This window comes from Podarcis tiliguerta (assembly GCF_965153285.1).
Source record: "Podarcis tiliguerta genome assembly, chromosome: 8".
Lineage (NCBI taxonomy): Eukaryota > Metazoa > Chordata > Lepidosauria > Squamata > Lacertidae > Podarcis > Podarcis tiliguerta.
The window spans coordinates 24,493,245-24,514,080 of NC_139541.1; the positions used below are offsets into that span (position 1 = coordinate 24,493,245).

Below are 20,836 nucleotides of genomic sequence, written 5' to 3' on the forward strand. Positions count from 1 at the left end.
TCAGGCCCCCTTAATCCACAATTCCAGCTCAGTTATATTGGGTGCTATTTTACAAGCTATGCTTTAACTTGGAAGCTCCAGATGTAAACCCAGGGGTTTATGGAGGATCCCCTAGTGTTATCAATTGATGTTTCAAAGCTGCTCTGGAGTATAAGGACCCTATTTCAGAAGATAAAATGTAGGTTGCCAAAGTTCCCATAAAAGGATGGAATCAGCAGCAAGATCTCCACATGACTTTGGATGCTAATAGTGTGGATGCTGCATTGCAAATGAACAACGAAGCATGTACAGTCATAATCACCCATTTTTTTCACTGACACTCCATGTTATGCCAAGCATTCCAGACATAAAATTCAGCTGACCTGGATGTAATACCTGTAATGATAGCCAGATCTCATCAGAATGGGTTTCTTCCACTGTCTTGATAACAGAAATAGAATGGAACTCTTCACATGCTCATAGATTTGAGAGGTGCAAACTAACGTTGTTGCAGGTGGTCTCCCCTTACCTAACACTGACAAAACTTCTTTGCTTATTCAATTTATATCCTGCTCTCCCTCCCAAAGTTGCCCAGGGAAGCGAACAGGAAGTGATAAAAGAATAATAAAAAAAAACCCCTTTAAAATGATTCCAATACAGATGCAGCCTTGGAATGATCTTAAATGGTTTGTTGAAAGGGAAAGATGGAAAAGAGGAAAGCAGATGCAGAAAAGACAACAGAGGAGGGGAAGGGATTCCAAAGGGCAGATGCTGCTTACTTCAAAGTAGGCTTCAGCCTTTATATCTTTGGATATGACACTAGCAGATCATCAGATTCCTTTGGCTACATGGCATTTAGCACCCCAGAAGGGCTGTTCCAGCATAAAGGATGCCATTTGGATTAGTCTCGTCACCCTTCAAAGAATAGTGCATCGCACACAATTTTTGGCAATACCTCAGATGTCGTGTACTTCTCAGTGTATGGCAAAACTGCTGTGGAACATAGTAGCATTTCGAAAGTGGTATAAGGAGAATGGCAACAAAATAGTCCTATGAAGGTGCTCATTCTGTACCATCTCAGTGATGTATTTGGGACAGAAGGGCATGCAACCTAAGCTGAACTTAGTGAAAGCTATAGAAGAAGTGCCAGAACCCCAGAATAAAGACATGGCTCAGTCCTTCTTAGGGAATAAACACTATTTACACATCCTTATAATTAGTGCTTTTTCCCAAAAATAATGTTTAGGGGTACTCTCATTTCCCAACTCATATTGAAATACTCAATGAGGCCAAACTTAAGATTAACAAAATGTTTAGGGGTATGCGTACCCCTGTGTACCCACCAGAAAAAAGCACTGCTTATAATAGGATGTGAGAGGCATGTGACCAGGAGTCAAGAATGCGAAAAGAGTGGCCGGTGTCAGGAAGAGAGACCCACTGTCCCACCTCGTGCAGCTGTATCTGCGTGAACATGAGATGCCACATAGGGCTTATACAGTTGTACCTCTGGAAACTAACGGGATCCGTTCCAGAGCCCCGTTCACATCCTGAAGCGAATGCAAACCGCGTCTGCACGTGTGCAGGTCGTGATTCGCAGCTTCTGTGCATGCGCGTGACATCATTTTGACCATCTGCGCATGCGTGAGCGGTGAAACGTGGAAGTAATGCATTCCATTACTTCCGGGTCGCTGGGGAGCGCAACCTGAAAACGCTCAACCTGAAGCAACTTCAACCCGAGGTATGACTGTAACAGTTTTGAAAGAGGACTAGACAAATTCACAAGTTATCAGCCAACCAGTGATTATTGACAATGTTCGGCTATACCTCTAGGACTGATACCTGAGCAGAACCAAAAATTTCAGAGTCACCTTCAGGCATAGGCAAACTCAGCCCTCCAGATGTTTTGGGACTATAACTCCCATGGTCCCTAGCTAGCAGGACCAGTGGTCAGGGATGATGGGAATTGTAGTCCCAAAACATCTGGAGGGCCAAGTTTGCCTATGCCTGGTCACCTTGCTACTTCTTCCTGCCCATCAACATCTGCTGCCTGAGTTGGCCACCTTCACTCTGCCTCACGGAAGGGCCAACCATCCCAGCAAGGGAGCATTCAGTGATGACTTATCTAGCCCCCCCAGATGATGATTATGCATGGATTGAGCCTTGGACAGCAAGGGACCTAGATCCTCTGAGGTGGACTTTGAAGGCCCCAGACTGGATTCCGACTGTAGCCCAGTTGAGATAGAACTAGAGGGGAAAAAATTCTAGTGTGATGATGTGAAGTTCACACTGCTGGATCAGAGGCCTTGTGGTTAATTGATGCAGGATTTTTTTCACACCAGTGCCCTGGATCCGTCCGTTGTGCATTGGGAAGGGGGAGGAAGCAATCCGTGTAAGTGACCTTGAAAGATGTTGCATTCATTTTTCTTCCTACATTCCCTCTCCCCCCCCTCCCTTGTGCGTGATGGATTTAATGTTCAATAAAATTCAAAGAGTAACAGCCGCTGAATCTTGAGCTATTTGTATGGCCACCAAACTCTGCTGGGAAATTTGGGGCTGTTTGTTGCACTTTATTGGGACACAAATGGAGAAGCTCATTCTGCCTTCCATGGTGCCAGGGAAAGGGAAGGGGTTGGTGGCTGCTGCATTTAACACATGCTCATGTGCTCTTTGTAAGCCTGACAGAGAGTCTATAGCACCTGGAACTCAGAGAGAGGAAATGCTAGATGGGCTTCTGGTCTTGTTTGGGACACAACAGCTTCTCCATGATGGAAGGATGGATCTCAATCTCTTTCTGGTCTGTGTCACTTTCTCAAGTGATAAGCTGATTCCAGACCATTCCCACTTAAATTTTCATATATATATTAAATTTTTCATATATATATCAAAAACAATCTCATCTCAATGCACCTCTAAGACTGGTGCCTTCCACAAGATGTTTGCCACTCCAAAAGGTGCTCTAGGTTAGGGGTCGGCAACCTAAGGCCCATGGGTCGGCTCCGGTGCGCCATGCTAAAGCAGAATGGGGACCGCCTTCCGCAATGCTGGCTGGCTTCCCATTGGCTGCGGGATGCAATCCGTGTAAGTGACCTTGAAAGATGTTGCATTCATTTTTCTTCCTACATTCCCTTTCCCTCCCCCCCTCCCGCTTGCGTTTGCTCATGTGTGCATGTGTGCCAATGCACTCTGGCCCACCCCGGCGTCTGCAGGACCGTGAACTGGCCCAAGCCACAAAAACTTTGCTGACCCCTGCTCTAGGTGGAAGGAGGCCATGATGGAAGGCAGGAGAAGGACTTGCCTTTGAGAGTGAGGGGTTGTTGTTCCTTGGAGAGGTTCTCTAGTGTCAGAGATGGACAGACTGCTCACTTTCAGTTCTCTCAGTTTCTGATTTCCCCCCAATCTTAAATTCATTCTTCCACATAAATTTGCATATATATATATATATATATATATATATATATGTATTCCTCATGAAAGTTCACCAGCATTTTTATGCAAGTTTCTCCTAATCAAGACACTTTTCTATGCAATTTTGACACATACACATTTCACAAGCACTTTTCCTTAATATAACACACCTCTCTCTGTGTTTTTCACTTATATATACATTTCTTTGAACACTTTGCTCCTCTGTGCATCTTTGTACACACTGCCTGCTGAATAGCAACATTTGGAGAAATGTGCATTTTGACGGATAGCTGTGTTCTGGTTTGCATATTGCTTCAAGAAGTGCAAATGAGGTAGTTTCTCCTTAAAATGTGAACAAAATCAAATTTCTTCCCTGGCACCACCTAGGCCTCCTTTAAAGAGTGCAGGGCGGAGGAGAAGTGGGCAGGAGGCAGAGGTTCAAAATGCCTCTGGTCTCATCTCCCAACTCTTGTTGAATCAAATTGCAACCTTGGATCTCTCCATGGTGCTGAAACTGCCAAGCTGTTTTGCTCTGTAGGCTACTCCTCCAGCTGCACCGTGGCTTTCAGATATGGACTGTTTTGTTCTCTCTCTCTCTCTCTCTCTCTGTGTGTGTGTGAACTCTCTTTCCACCACTATTCCCCCCCTCCCACTATGAAATGGCTCCTCCCATTCTGTTAGAAAGACCACCATACGTGGCTGGGTGCAGCATTTCGCATCTTGGCCATCAGTTGTGCATTTCTGAGCCTTGGCTGAAGGCACTCCCATCACCTTCTGTTATTTGTCCTGGTTTCTTGAGCAAAGTTTCATCTGGATGGGGTGGAGGAGGAACCAGGATGCTGCTTATGTGCAAGAGCCCGATCCCTGAGCCCAGTCCTGCAATCCCATAATTCTGCCACATTCCAATTGCTTGCTTGCTTTGTTTTCTTTAGGAACTGCAGGTGACTACCTGGGAGAGAAGCTGATACACCTGCGGAATATTAAACGCAGTGGCTTTTTCTTTGTTTTAATGTCTCCAGCTCATTAAGCAGAGACAGATTTCCTGTTTCCTGCCTTAATTTGGTGGGGAAAGAGAATCGGGAGGGAGGGGAACACGAGAATGCCAAGTCTACGGCTACAGCTACAGTAGCAGCAAGATCACTGTCCTGGGAGGCAATTCTGACAAGGCAAGAGAGGAATCACTCGGACGATGAGAGACCCACTCCACTGATTATTTATTTAGACTTGGTGCTGAGAGCGTGAGCTGTGAGCCAAGTGGCTCCAGGTGCCTCATCCATACATTAAGTGGTGTTAGGCAATGTTTATCAGCCTCAGACACTGAGCCCCATATGCTATGGGGGGTGGAGAGGACAACAACATTTGCATACCTTGCTGTAAATATTACTGCATCAATGTAACTAAGGATCTATGAAGTACAGGACCTGTGCAATATGCACAGCACTTTATTTATTTAACACAGTGGTATCACATCTTTCCCCCAGGCAACTCAAGGTAGCCTACTGGGTTCTTCTCTCTGCTTCTGCCACGTTTCATCACTATAACAACCCTGTGAGGGTGGCACCACACACCTGCACGTCTTCCTCATATATCAAATACTCCACAGGGTTCTTGGAGTATTTTTCCATGGTCTAAATTTTCCATGCATCTCAATTTTGGGCTGACCCAGTATCAAAACAAATTTAAATGCCTCACCCAAGCCTCTCCAAAACGCGCCCTTTGGGGCTTGTGAGGTGATCAAACAGTAACTTCCTGACCTGAGGAACTTCTCGCATGGATGCTGGCTGCAGTGAAAGCTTACTACGCCCAGAATCAGAAGACATGACAGGACTTAAGCCTCTCATTGTGGCACAAAAATATGTGCACTCTGGCTATTGTGGAGAAAATAACTCACAAATTATGGGTTTTAAAGGGTAGACCTGGAAGAAAGGAAAATCTTTAACATTTCTACAAGATTTGGTGGGGTTTAATTTCTTCCGTGTCAAATTCACATACCCAAAACTTTTGCCTGCCCACAAACCACAGAATTTGGATTGTGTAATGTGTTTTGCTGCTTTTATTTTTCACCTGTTCTCTCTTTATTTGGAAAATGCAACTTCTGCTGCTCTGCTCCAATGTTTTGTAACTTCGCTTAGCCCCCCCCCCCGTTGCAGTGTTTATTTTTTATATATATAAATATTTTTAATAGGTTTCACACAAAAAAGTTCCATCAAAGCACATCATTCACCATTGCACATAGGATCCTCTGAATCCCTTGATTCCTCCCTGCTCTGGTTTCCATTATTCTCCCTTTTCCCATACAGCTTTTCCAATTTTATCTAAATTATTGTTAATATTATCTTCTTTTCCATTATATTATTTTATATCGCAAGTATTAATCTAATCCTGCCAAAGTTTTTAATTGTTTGCAATGCTCTTTTAAATACATTATAAATTCCTCCCATTCTTTCTTAAATTTCTTCTCCTCTTGGTCTCTGAGTCTCCCGGTTAGCTTTGCCATTTTGGCACAGTCCATCATCTTCACCTGCCACTCTTCTCATGTTGGAACTTTGTTTTCCTTCCATTTCAGGGCACGTAAAACTCTCGCTGCTGTTGGCGCATACATAAAAAGTCTTTTCTGCTCCCTTGGAATTTCTGTGCCTAAAATGCCTAACAAAAAAGCTTCTGGTTTTTTTAGCAAATTTTATTTTAAACATCTTTTTCAACTCGTTATATATCATTTCCCAGAAAGCTTTTATTTCCTTCCACATCCACCACATATGGTAGAACAAGCCCTCTTTTTCTTTACATTTCCAACAAACATTGGAAGCAGTTCGCTTAGGTTCTTTATTTATTGATTGGACTTTTGACTTTAATAAAAAAAAAATACAAAAAGCAAACAACCCCGTGTGATAGGCTGAGAGGCAGTGACGGGTCCAAAGCCACCCAGTGATTCTCAAGGCTGAATGGACACTTGAACACAAGATTTTGCGACCTAGTCTGAGAAGCACAATGGACAGTTGCCTACATCAAAGTACCAGTATCATTTTGATGTCAACAATGATCGCTGGCGGGAGGGAATTTGGCAGCAGGAAGAAGGAGGGCATGGCCAAGTTCACAAGGGACGAAGGTGACATAAGGAAGCAGCATGTACATCAGGTTCATTTCATTTGAGGAGGAGGTGGACTCAAGGTTGCTGGTGAAGACTTCATTTATTTATCCATCTATTGCATTTATATCCCTTCCTTTTACTTCAAGGATCTCGAGGTGATGTACATGCTTCTCCCCCTCCCTGTTTTGTCCTCACAACAACCTTCTGAGGTAGGTTAGGCTGAGAGGCAGTGATTGGCCCATGTTCACCCTGATATCTCCCATATTGATACGCTACGATACGATAATCTTTATTGTCACTGTCCCATACAGAACAATGAAATTGAAAAAATCTACATCAGACACTCAAAAACCAACAAGCCTGCTATCCCAGCTATCCCAGCCTGGTTAACCCCCTAAAAACTCTGATACCCCATAATTAAATACAATATACTCCCACAGTGACTACCTTAAACTGCGTTTAAAACCAAAATCACATTCAGATAAAAACGGTTTCTCAGGCAACTAGTCCTAGTCTTTATAACCCTGTACCTTCTTCCAGAAGGCAGAAGCTGAAAGAGGTAATTTCTGGGGTGCGTACTATCCTGCACTATCTCTGCAGCTTTCTTATGACACCTGGAAGCATAGATTTGATCCAAGGTGTACCCAATTATTCTCTCCGCAGTCTTTACAACCCTGGACAGCATTGTTTTCCCCCTGACCTCCCAGGTCCTAGTCTGAAACTCTAACCACTACACCACACTGGCTCACTTCACAGGGAAGGTGGCTTCTGGGGAGGAGATTGAAGGAAGAGGTGGAGAGAACCTTGACACTGTAACAATGGTTGCTCTACCCCCTAGCCCCCCATTGCCCTGTGAGAGGGAGCAAGCCAAACTCGTTGGCAGCCATGCCCAAATCCAAGTGGGGAGTGGGAGCTCTCCAGCCTGGTCCCTGATGGAGCTGAGGCATTGGGCTGAGGGAACCAGAGGATTTTATTTTTTTTAAGGAGGGCTGGCTAAGGCAAAGGCCTTGCCAAAGCTCTACCCCAGGCATAGGCAAACTCAGCCCTCCAGATGTTTGGGGACTACGGTTCCCATCATGCCTGACCACTGGTCCTGTTAGCTAGGGATGATGGGAGTTGTAGTCCCCAAACATCTGGAGGGCCTAGTTTGCCTATGCCTGCTCTACCCCAACGGCCCCTTCCTTCCAGTGACTTTGGGAGGCTGAGTGCAGGGTGTGAAGGCACCAGAGGGGTCTGCTTCAAGTTCACGAGTCCTTTGCTAGGCCTGCCCAGTGACCCTCCTCTGTTCTATCGCCTGTCACCATCTCAGTTTCCTGTCCTCACAGACAAAGGGCAGAGAGAGAGAGAGAGGAGTGGGGAAGCAAAGGGGGTGTTGGGATCACAAGCGATAAATGCAGGAAGGCAAACCCTTCCTTTGTATGCCCAGAAATGCCTGATATTTGGAGACCCAGCAGGATCTTCTCGATATACTTACGCGTTTTGTCTCCCTACAAAGGGAGGAGGAAGGAGAGGCCTTTGAGGCAATCCCATTACTTTGCTCAGCCCCTTCAGGCACCACAAACAAATATCTGCCCGTCATCTCGCAAGCTTTTGTACAGAAAATCACATGGGGTGGCTTCTTCTAAAATGCTATTATCTGGCTTGAAAGCAAGAGATAAAAGGGGGTCAGAGCAGCAAAATTATATTTGCTTAAACTCTCTCTCAATCTCTCTCACTCTCAAAGCATCTCCCTTTAACTGGGTTCTTGTCCCTTCCAGAAATTCGTTCTTTTAAAAAACATACTCATTTTTTTTTAAAAAAACCTTCTTTGGTTTCACAAGTATCTAAAATTAATTACTCCATTTCCACGCCCCCCTGCAGGTACGTTCATTAATGAGACCCCCTCTACAAGCATCCAAGGGGAACTTGGAAACACTCAGAACTCAGAGAGGCTCTTGGAAACGTCCTTCCTTCTTAAGCTGCTTGCGTACCTCCTCCAAACAGTGACAGTTTTATATGGATTTTAAAAGACGCCCTGTAAGCAAACCACAATGGATTGCAACCTGATCCTCTGACCTTTCGCTCCCTCGCTTGGGCTGACAATTACAGCCTTGCTTGCTGACCACGGCACTTCTGCAATCAGGTTAACCTACCTGCAGAGGATAGTGTGGGTGCTGCTCACTTTATAGATCCCCTGACCCCAGGAAACAACACAAAACAAGTGGAAACCAGAATATCCCAATAGGAGGCTACATAAAACCTCCCAAATTAATTTTTCATGGAGATATCTGCTGAACGTTGGGAGAAAACTCCACACCAAAATTCGTTGAGGGGTGGTGATTCTCTGGCAACAAATTCCTCTCTCTTTCCCAACTTCCAGTCTTCCCAGTTTCCTCCCCTTGGAACATGCACACCTAAAATTCTGCCCAGCTGCAGTGGCCCTTTCCAGAATCTGAAAGGCATGACTAACCCTGACCCCCACCCCTTGGGAGATGAGGAGCCACAGCCAGCCATCTCTTCAGTCTTTCAAAGCACGCAAGAGCGTTTGATTTATTCATTTGCTTTGCCGCACTCGGGAGCAAGCAGCCGATCTCCGAGCCCTGCCAGCGTGATGGCGTCGTTTCTCGAAAAGCAGAACCGTTTTAACGAGAATCTCCCCCGTTTCAGGCCAGGCCTAATTCCAGAATCTATTTTAAGGTGCCTTGGATGCCCGAGCCAGGATTTATTCCCTGTCCGTGCCTGTCAGAGGCGTGACAGGCTGGCTAATGAACTCTGCATGCCAGTAGCTGCCTAGCAGCCGCCTGCCCTCACCTGCTCACCCACACAGAGGCATCCTCTGCCCAGCACCAACTGCTCAGCTCATCCATGTCACCAGCCTGACAGCCGCCTCCTGCCCTCCATCAGTAGTCAGGGTGAGCTTGTAGCTTGGCTGTGCAGAAGCCCCAGTCCGGGCTCGTTGCAAACTCACCAGGAAGGTCGTTTTGGTGCCTTCTGGAAGTGCCGCCACTCTCCAGATATAACATGGCACATTCTCCTTCACATTATATTCCGAGAGCACAAGGACTGCCCTGCTGCATCAAAACAAAAGTCTGCCTTGTCCTTTCTGGGCGAGAGGAGGTGAGGAGTCAACGGTTAAGTGTTTCTGCCATGTGGAAACATGAGGCCTGTTTGCACTTCAGTGATGTAAAAGCTGAATGCTCAATAATTTACAGAAAAAACCCTTAAATCAGCTTTCTGGGGAGACAAACAATGCTAAAACATTTGGGGATTTTTAATTTGTGAGGGGTGGGGAGGCAGCTAACGGAGGAAATGATGGAGTTGTATAAAAGTTATGCACAATTTGGAGAAAGTGGAGAGATAAGGACAGAAAAATATGGCTTGGGACCATCCAAGAAAACAGATTGGTGGGAAATTCCAGACAGACAGATGGAAGCAGTGGAGGCTGTTGCCCATTGGGACTAGTGTGGCAAAATCAGTAAGAAGTCTACAGATATTTTTTATCTTTAAGAATTCCGAGTTTTGAGACTGTGCTAATGTTGGCACCACTTACTGTGTGCTTGCTTTTTCACCCCTGATAATATCTGATCAACTTCCATACATTTCTAAACAGTTATTACAAAGGTAAAATCTGCTCTCTAAGGAACCTTACAGGACTATCTTATACATGCTTACTCAGAAGTAAGCTCCCAGGTAAGCGTTTATAGGAATGCAGCCTTAAGGAAGGGGTGAGTGGATAAAGGAGCACAAAAGAACCCCCACCTCCAATTCTTGTTTTAACAATCCTCAACAGAACGCAGCATTTGACTCCATGAAAACAGCACAATTTCATAAGTCATTTACCCGAGATCCGAGGTGGAGTCAATTTACCATGCACAATGTCTCAAAATAGCATTAGAATGCAATTTAAGTGCTGCCAAAAATGAGAGAGGCTAATCTTTGGTGTACAAGAACTCAATAAAAAATCACATCGCCTTTAGTTTGATTTTGTTTCCCACTGAGCTGTGCTGTTGTCAGACTTCGGCTCTCGCGGCGAGGATAACTCATGGAAAGCATCAAAGATTCGGGTGGGATGGGACCAAGCGGTGCCTGAGCTGCAACCGCGGCGGCAGCAGCGAGGGGGCGGAAGCAGAGGAAGAATGAGTGAAGCATCCACAGTTCAGAACGGAGGAGTTTGGTTTATGAACTTGAGCTGTACATGTGAGAGGAGTGCCGTGAGCCACCCTAAGCACCTCGGAGGATTTGTAGGACAAATGTTTAGCAAGCATATGCACCTAGCAAGCTAAGAGGTACACCTGCAGATGTGAAGGAATAAAAACCTGGGTCATTTTAAGGACTTCTGGGTGTAGGGGAACTCACATTAAACTGACCTACAGCTCACCTGGTCAGTTCAGTTGTCCCAGAGAACCTGTTTTAGACATCAATTTGATCCCAATATCCAAGTGCAACAGCCTACAAAAGAAACCCAGGAACACAGACGAAGAAGAAGAGTTTGGATTTGATATCCCGCTTTATGACTACCCGAAGGAGTCTCAAAGCGGCTAAGATTCTCCTTTCCCTTCCTCCCCCACAACAAACACTCTGTGAGGTGAGTGGGGCTGAGAGACTTCAAAGAAGGGTGACTAGCCCAAGGTCACCCAGCAGCTGCATGTGGAGGAGCAGGGAAGCGAACCCAGCTCACCAGATTACGAGTCCACTGCTCTTAACCACTACACCACACTGGCTCCTTCTTGCTGTCTTGCCAATGTAGTCAAATGTAAGCATCTCAACTCTCCCATCTCATTCATCTCCCATCTCCCATCTCCGTCATTGCACTGAGCAGAACTCAGCTCAAACACATCAGACCTTTCTGTGAGCAAAGGGCTCCCAAATCTGCCTGGGCATCGTCATGAGATGAGATCTAGGGATGTATGCATGTGTGCAAGTAACATATATCAAACCACGGAACTTTCTCCTGTTATGGGCCGATAAAGGTGGAACAAACTAAGGTCACCTCGACAAAGCCTTCTGGTGTGTGTGTGTATGTTGGAGGGGGGGTTAGTTGGGGAATCACAATTGCTTTGAAGAAATGTAAGAATAACCAATGGCCCAGCATTCTTGCAGTCACCAACCAGATCCCAGGACCCAGGCACAAGAACACTTCCCCCACCAGTGGTTTCTAACAACCAGCATTCAGAAGCATGACTGCCAACTTGTCACTTGTCCCAACCAGGCCAAATGTGCCCCCCTCCCCCGGTTCTTGCTGGCAATTCTCATGCTGTGCTGCTATTTTGTGTGGCGCTGGCTGAGCCAGCGGTGAATGGCAGCAAAGCCACAGCGATAAAACGACAGGCCTCTCTCAGCCTCTTGAGTCTGGTGTAAAAGTGCAAATGATACCTCGGTTCCACACAGAGCCAGGAGCATTAAATCTGCTTTTTGGTCCCCTCACCCCCCAACCCAGCACGAATCACCCCTGTTCAGTACTCTCTTTTTTATGGGATTTCGATAATAAACCCCTAGCAATTAGCAACCCGGGCACATCCCAGGGCAGACTGGAAAATACATCTGATGGTTTATTTAAGAAGAGACTTGAGTTCCTGGCTGGCTCACTGGCTTCGTTTTGCACTTATGTCAGTTTTTTTGTATGCCCAGGGAAGGGTTTTGTCCCTCTGTGTGTGTGTCCCCAAGACAAAAGTGGCAGAAACCTCTGCAAAAATGAAGTTAGGTTGGAAATTTCATTTCTGCACTGTGCAGTCCATAGAGGCAGGCCTTGATATATTACAACTTCCCATAAATTTTATACACACACACCCACACACCCACACACCCACACACACCCCTTTTGGTGAAATGCGTCCCGTATTCTTAAGAGCGGCTCATTTGGAAAACCCACATTCGCTCTTCCTGAGCCAGAACATCAACAGAAGGTCAATTCAACCTTTGGATGCTATCCCTGGTTTTTACTCATCCTATAGGTCGGAGGCAGTGATGCTTCTGAATGCCAGTTGCTGGAAACTGCAGGGGCTCGGGACAGGGTTCCTGCTCTTGGGTCCTGCCAATTGGGGGCATCTGGTCAGCCACTTTGAGAATAGAATGATGGACTAAATGGACCCCCTTTGGGCTGATCCTGCTGCACTGATCTTATGCTCACATGTACAGGCACAGTGTCTTTTTTCAAGAAAAAAGGGTGCCGGAACTCTCCATGAAGTTGCTCCACTAAGTATGGGGTATGGATCTTTCTCATTGAGGTGCTGGGCTTATGTGTTTGCTAGAAGAGGGAGCTTAAAAGGGGGAACCTGGGACTCACCACCTGTGTGTGTGTTTTGGGAAGAAATGCCCATTCTACTACCTCAGCAACCTCTTTCCAACCTCACTCTGCCAAGGTTGCCTAATGGTTAGGCTGCTGGACCTGGGAGACCAGCTTGCTGGGTGCCCTCAGTCGCCCTTGGCTTAACCTACCTCACAGGATTGTTGTGAGGATAAAATGGGGAAGAGGAGAATTATGTTCGCTACCTTGAGCTCTTTAGATGAAAGATGGGCATATAAAGACTGTTGTTTTTGTTCTGCTACCCTTGTGAACCAGCCCCATTCTCCCCCCCACCCATGGATAGCAACTGACCTCTCTGGCTCTCAAAGGAAGCCCCTCCTAGACCCTTGCACAGAGGAAAGGAGCACACAACAGAGCCCCCTCTTCCCCGCACCCGCTTGAAGCGAGCAAATGAGAACAAGGTTTCCGGCGGCAGCAAATGAGCATGTTGGAATGAACAAGAGGAGCTGTCTCAGCAGGTGACACTCAACGCCCATCACAAGCAGCAGCTGAGACAGTTGCCTGCCACTCCACACTGCCGCAACTCCCTCCTGCTATCGAGACACGCAGGGCCTGGCACGCCTGAGGCAGAGGCCGGGATGATCAAAAGAGGAGCTGACAAAGACCAGACCAGCAGCCGCTGAACTCTTGCAAAGCGGCTGCTGGTGCTTTCCTCTCGCACCTTCCTGACAGATGCCTCAGAGCAGGTTGCCAATTGGACTGGACAGGTGGGGTCAGGCCTGCTTCGGATGGGCTGACCTTCCCTCTGAAGAGGCAGGTGTGCAGCCTGAGTGGGGGGGGGGGATTGCACTTCTAGATCCACTACTGTTGCAGGAGGAATAGGAAGCCTCAGTGGAAAGAAGAGCCTTCCACCAGCTTTGACTGGGTGCCCCAGCCATGGCTGTCTGGAGGCTAGAGTACTGCAATGCATTAAACGTGGGGCTGCCTTTGAAGATAGTTCAGAAATGGCAGTTGGTGCAGAATTCAGCAGTCAGATTGCTAACTGGGATGAGAAAATTTGAGCGGGCAGCATTGATACTGGCATGTCTGCACTGGTTACTGGATAGTTTCTGGACTCCGTTTTAAGTGGTGGTCTTGACATATAAAGCCTAAGGATCCCAACGCGTCTCCTCATCAAAACCAACCTGGATCCTGCCTTGATCATTTGAAGTCCTTCTCCAAGTGTCCCCTGAGGGAGGCACAGGGGGCGGCAACAGGAGACGGGGCCTTTTCAGTGGTGGCTCCCTTCTTGTGCAACCCTCTCCCCAGGGAAGAACACCAGACACTACCTTCCTCTATCTTTAGGCAGCAGGCAAGAACAAGCCAGGCTTTGGGAGCTTAATTTGGATACTAATTTGATATTGTGCTCATGCTTTTAGTGGAGTGAGCAGGGTTCATCCTTTTATATAATGAAGACAACAACAACGCATAAGTAGCTGCTACTCTTTCTATGTCCATTCCATTGCCTCAGAGTGCCTTTATCAGGCAGATTCCTCCACAAGATGAAAGGAATATGTTATACAACTTGAGAAAGCAGAAATGTGAGTACTCAGAGGCATGTCGCTGGTGGGCACTTTGGGGATGCCGTGCCAGACAAAATGGACCTTTGTCAGATCCAGCAATGAATTAACGCTTAGGAATAGGAAAGAGTTCCCCTTAGAGATGCTTGAGGAATTCAATATATCTCTGCTATTATCATTAATTTAATTTGTCATCAGCTTTATTTTGCCCAAGGCAACCCAAAACAACTTATTTTGTATCAAACCGACTACTCTGATTAGAATGCAGTCATCACCTGACTTGGTTTAGTACCAATGAGAAAGTTGCATGGAATGGGAGCAGATTCATTCTCACAAGCATAGCTGCTCTTTTTGTCCTTTCATTCTGAATTCAGGTTCCAGTTTGGGGCTGGGGGACAGCTCCATATCTCCTATCTGTGGGCCTGGAGGTCACAGACAGACAGAGAGGGATGGTCCAGGTTCGCAAAACCAAGCCTGCCTCCTTTCATCTACCCCTGGCCTCAGCTGCAGAGAGGAGGTCAGGCACTGGGTCATCCTAATAGGGCTCTCTGCCCCTCTATCTCTCACCACTGCAGTGGACAGACGGCCAGATTCAAGCCAACTCTGGAGCAGGAGAAGGTAAGGGGCCACAAAGATCCACTTCTCCTCCTTCTCCTCCTCTCCCCATGAGAAACACCAAGTTTTGCTCAGTCTCTGGAAATGCAGCACCGGATTCTGTTGTTGCATCTTGCTTTCCAGGCCGCTTTGCTTGTGGCGTAGCCACGTACGAGGGGAAGAGAGGTGAGCGCTTGTTTGGTCTGACAAATAAAGACAGCAAGCAAAGCAGCCGGCTTAGTGCTTCTGATCGCAAAGCAATTCTTTCGCAAGGCTGACGGGACACAACCCTGGCAGCACAAAGCCCTGAGCATCACGAAGGATTAGTCAACTGACAAGCTCCGGATAATAAGTCTAATTAATAATTTCCATCTCTAAGGACTCCGCATCTCATTCAGCTTCCGTTTGTCTCTTCCCTTTATCTCTGGGCTTAACAGCCGCGGTCCTCTAAACTATGACGGGAGACTGGAGATTGGAAAGGAAGACCGGAGGAATCGACGGAGGCGTGGCTGGCCTCAGATAAAGCACGTGGGGCACGTGGAACGCCCCGCCACCACCTCCTTCCAGCACATGGGAATCACATGTCTGGGACGCCTGCTCAAAAACGGGGAGAGATTGCAGGTCCGTGTTAGAAAGTTTGCTTGGCATGCAAAATGCCTCAGATCTGGTCCCCCTACATCTGTCCAGTGCCATCTCCAAGCAGGACTTGGAGAGAACCCTGAGTCTGCAGTCCTAGAGAGTCGCAGGCAATACGGAGTGAAATGGAGCAATGGTAAAGCAGTACTGAATGGTCCCCATTCAGAGGCACAGGTGAGGAGTGCAGTGGAGATCCCCCATGCATGTGGGCTCTTATTCTCCACTGTGGTCTCCACCGTGCATCACTGGCAACATTGGGTGGCAGCATTCCTGGGGGAAAGGGTGCAAGAAGCTAGTGGGCACTGAACCAGACAGCCAGTGTGGTGTAGTGGTTAAGAGCAGTGGACTCGTAATCTGGTGATCCAGGTTCGATTCCCCGCTCCTCCACATGCAGCTGCTGGGTGACCTTGGGCTAGTCACACTTCTTTGAAGTCTCTCAGTCTCACTCTCCTCACAGAGTGTTTGTTGTCGGGGAGGAAGGGAAAGGAGATTGTTAGCTGCTTTGAGACTCCTTAAAGGTAAAGGGACCCCTGACCATTAGGTCCAGTCGTGGCAGACTCTGGGGTTGCAGCACTCATCTCGCTTTATTGGCCAAGGGAGCTGGCATACAGCTTCCGGGTCATGTGGCCAGCATGACTAAGCAAACCAGAGCAGCACATGGAAACGCCGTTTACCTTCCCGCCGTTTACCTATTTATCTACTTGCACTTTGATGTGCTTTCGAACTGCTAGGTTGGCAGGAGCAGGGACCGAGCAACGGGAGCTCACCCCATCGCGGGGATTTGAACCGCCGACCTTCTGATTGGCAAGTCCTAGGCTCTATGGTTTAACCCACAGCGCCACCCGTGTTGAGACTCCTTAGAGCAGTGATAAAGCAGGATATCAAATCCAAACTACTCCTCCTCCTCCTCTTCTTCCAGAAGGAGCTGGTGGTCCTGTGTGCTTTCTTTTCTGCTGCTCTGGAGGGCCACTGACATTAGAAGCAGCTACCTTCCGACCTGCTCAAATGGGTGCTCACATGCCACAAGGGAACCCATGATGTCAGAAGTATTCCTGATTTTATTCATCTCTCGGTCAGGCAGAGTCCTGCGTGCATCCAACAGCTTGTCTGTTCTCTCACACCAACAGAAACAGTGAAAACCTCACAAATCTTGCTTAACACTTTGCAAAATGCTCTCTCTCTTGTCTGCCTTCTGCGCTGAACCCCAGCTGTGGGGTCTTTTCTTTCTATAGCATTATGATGCCATCAAAGCACAGAGAACAGGAAAATAAAACCCACTGCAAATTGGGCAACCTGAGTGGGTTGCCTGTCTACAGAGCAGGTAAATAAAGGGGAAATGATGAAGAGAAAATGGCAACATTTCCACTAGAGGGGATGTTGCACTGGTACACCTTTCTGGTACCTCAATAGATTTATCTACCATAATTATGTACACAGGTCTGTCTGTCTGTCTGTCTGTCTGTCTGTCTGTCTGTCTGTCTGTCTACCTATCTTAGTGCTGATCCAAAAATAGGTGCCAAGTATGCTACTCCATTTTTCAGGCAGAGAATTTGGAGTCCAAAATGCGAAACAAATATTTTTTTGGGGGGAGGGGGAGGAATGATGTGCAAAAATCTGCCAAGATTTAAAGAGGCTGTGTCCATTTGAGGTGTGTGAGTGCCACAGATTATTCTTTTTAAAATCCTTTCCTGCCACCAACTCTGTGTCATTCTAAAGCAATGGAGGAGTGGGTCATAGCAGCTATGGCTCTGCAAATGTTGAGGGACTTCAGCTCTAGCCAGCATGACCAATGGTCAGGGATAATGGGAGATGGAGTCCAGCAATATCTGGGAGACCACGGGTTCCCTATCCCTGTTCTAAGGATGGAAGAAAATGGTGGTTGCCGTAAATGGATTCCTTACCCCCAGAGTTACATCACATCCATGATAGGGTGCAGTCAACAGGATGCCCTCCAGATCTTCCTGAACTATAGCTCCCACCACTGTGGACCATTGGCCATGCTGGTATCATTAGTAGCTCCTTGACAGAGAGGAGGCAAATGAGCTTAAGGAGATGGTGTTGTTTGATGAGCTCCTGAGCCAGTTCACTGCTTGAGAGAATCTGGGCAATGCAAGGCTTGATCCACACTGATCATGGCATTACTAGTCTGCTAGTGGTGGCTATGCACAGGGGGGTCTCACTGTAGTTTGACTGCAGCTGGTTGGAAACCTGGGCTGGCAAGTGCCTGGGTATCCTGACCCAAAAGCCCAATGCATCCAGAACCTCCAAGCTCCTGAGATGTTGGCCCCAAACTCTGGACGCAGCAGGTGACAAGCCAGGTTAGCAAAGATGCCTTCTGAACACCAATAAGCAGATCAAGGCCGGTGCTGTTGCCATCCGGGGCTCCTTCAGGTGGAAGGGTGGGGTGTAACTTGGAGTTGCCTGACTCATGCAAAAGCTTCCAGAGCAGGTCACGAGCCCCGTAGATGGTAAGGAGTTTAACACAAAAGATCTTCACAAGCCACTGCAAAGCAGCTCATCTGTTGAAGGTGAGCAAAGAGTGGTACAGTGGTACCTCGGGTTACAGACGCTTCAGGTTACAGACTCCGCTAACCCAGAAATAGTACCTCGGGTTAAGAACTTTGCTTCAGGATGAGAACAGAAATTGTGTGGCGGCAGCAGGAGGCCCCATTAGCTAAAGTGGTACCTCTGGTTAAGAACAGGTTCAGGTTAAGAACGGACCTCCAGAACGAATTAAGTTCTTAACTCGAGGTACCATTGTAACCTCCTTCACCCATCCAAGCTGGAAGAGAAACTTGGGAGGAAGATCTGGAAAACCGCTGAGCATCATGAGCTGGGCAAATGAGTCTCCTGCCCTGGGGAACAATGCAGGTCAGTACCATCATCACTCAGCATGTTCCTAGATTCCAAAACTAGTTCCTTAGCCAGGCATTTGGGTTGACTGGTGTGCTGAGGGCACTTCCAGGGCAATCACGTCTCTGAGCCTTTCTTCACCCTCCCCCCTTTCTCTCATGCACACACACATGCACACACTTGCAGCTGCAAACCTTGTCGCCTTGAAAATAAAGGATCCCCAACACGGTCAAATCAAATAACAAACACGCTCTCAGCAACTGGGGAGGGCGCCTTGGTCCCCCCCCCCAAGCCTAATCGGAATGAACATCCGGCAATTCATTTCCTCAGCCTGCCTGGCCCATGTTCTTGTCAAGGAAAAAGGTATTGCTGACCTCCCTTTGTTATGACTTTTCTTGTCACCTTATCGGCCCCGGCGCAGCAAGCAGGGGAGATAGTTTTGAAAAGACAAATAATTAAAGGGATGAAATGTGAAAGGGAACAAAAATCTACAGTTCAGCTCCATTTAAGATACTGTGAAGTCAACACTTACAGTCAAGGTGCCAATTTGAGACGCCTTTGCCACCTTGTTATGAAGCGATAATATGTAGCCTCTGGCTAAGTTCACAAGAGCTTTTAACACCCTCCTATACATCAGGCAGACATATATGATGGGGGGGGGCAGAGGGGCTACTTACCAACCATGATTTCAAGGCGGACAGGGCGTGTTTGTGGAGATGGGTTAGAGTTATTGTAATGGGAGCTACCCAAGCGCACACACGTGCCTTTATTGTACATTTATGGGTAACAGAGGCAGGAGTTCACACTTAGGGCCTCTTTTATCACCCAGTAATGGTGCTTCTCTCCCAAGGGAGTGGTAAATTAACACATGCCATCCACAGCATGAATTTACACCCCTTTATATAAAAGTAACCCAACACCCCAGCCTCTGGAGGACCAGCTATCTCGGCATGCCTTCGGGCAAAGAAAACATTGTTATGCCTCCCGGCACCATGGTGAGGAGAGGAGAGGATTCTCCCTGCACAGTTCAAATAAGCATGCTTATCCCTTCCTTCTCCAAGGAGCTCAGAGTGGCTGCTATGAAACACAGAGCCCCCTCCTGCCACAGGTTTACCTTCACAACAACCCTGTGAGGAGCGTTGGGGTGAGAAACGCACCGTGGACTGCCTACTCCCTGCCTCAGCTACTTGCCTGCCAACCAGATGCCTGCACGGTCAAGGAATGAATGGGACAGCGAGAGTTTTTTTGGGTGCTGTGTGTGATGATTTACTGCAAACAAAAGACTTGCCAGCTTTTTTTAAAAAAGGGAGAGCCTTACAAAGTTCACACAGAAACATAATAACATAATAATGCTTGCCTTAACTCGCTTGTGGAAACAATTCAGAGGTTATTAAGAAGAAAAACGATAACAACAAGAAGATCGAAAGATGGGACTTGTGAATCCAAAAGCAGCAGAAATATGAGATGATTGGACCCTTACTGAACTCAAAACATGGTATAATTTGGAATAACTAATGTGACATGATTGAATTGTTAAATGGAAAACTTAATAAAAAATTATTTAGGGGTGCTAACTATGAACCCCAGTTTGATGTACCGTATCTACCACTCAGTTTGTTTGTGTGTGTGTGTGTGTGTTGCAAAACATGGGGTCTGCGCTGCAAAACCCTGAAAAAAAGAACAGCAGAACTTTGCCACCAGTTTGGAAGGAGTCCCAAATGAAGCGGAAGAAGATTGCTCTCAAAACATACAGGGAAATTTTGCAGCAACTCCTTGAGCAACTTCCAGAGGACCAGACGTGCTGGTCTGTTGCCACAAAAGCAGCAGCGACTTGTTAAAGACTAACAGATTTATTGTGGCAGAAACGTTTCGTGGACTGGAGCCAGCTTTGTCGGAGGTGTGAAACGCTACCCTACGCCGGCGAGCGCACACAGAGTTGTACCCAGTAGTCGTTCTGCTCAGAGTAAACCTTTTGACGGGTCTTCTTTGAGGAGGTCTGACACCGGATGCAACTCGAGACACACACAGGAAAGTGGATATGAAGCAAAAGAGGGACAGGAGGCCCGTGACATTTCAACATGAAGCTCAAATGCACCCAAGATGAACACGGTGCCCCTTCATGACAGCAGAAACTGGCCACCAACCAGGGCGGCTTTAAAAAAAGGATTAGATAGAAAGTTCATGGAGTGTAAGGCTACCCATGACTACTAGCCAGGATGGCTAAGCTCTGCCTCTGTAGTCAGAGGCAGTGATGCTTCTGAACACCAGTGTGTAGAGGCTGCTGGAGGGGAGAGAGCTGTTGTGCATGGATCCTGCCCACAGGCTTACCATAGGCATCTGGGCAGCCACTGTGAGAACTGGACTAGATGGGCCCCCTTTGGCCTGTTCCAACATTTCTCCAATGAAAATAGGGATGTCCTATTCCATCACCATCATATTATTATCATCCCACCCATCTGACTGCGTTACCACTCTGGGCAGCTTCCAACACCTATAAAA

The 20,836-nt window shown here is 47.2% G+C and overlaps 1 protein-coding gene across 4 annotated transcripts in view; it reads right to left on the reverse strand.

The window, feature by feature from the left end:
- The window catches only part of CAMTA1 (calmodulin binding transcription activator 1), a 696,897-nt gene that overhangs the window by 177,137 nt on the left and 498,924 nt on the right, over nt 1–20,836 (reverse strand). The window lies entirely within an intron of this gene.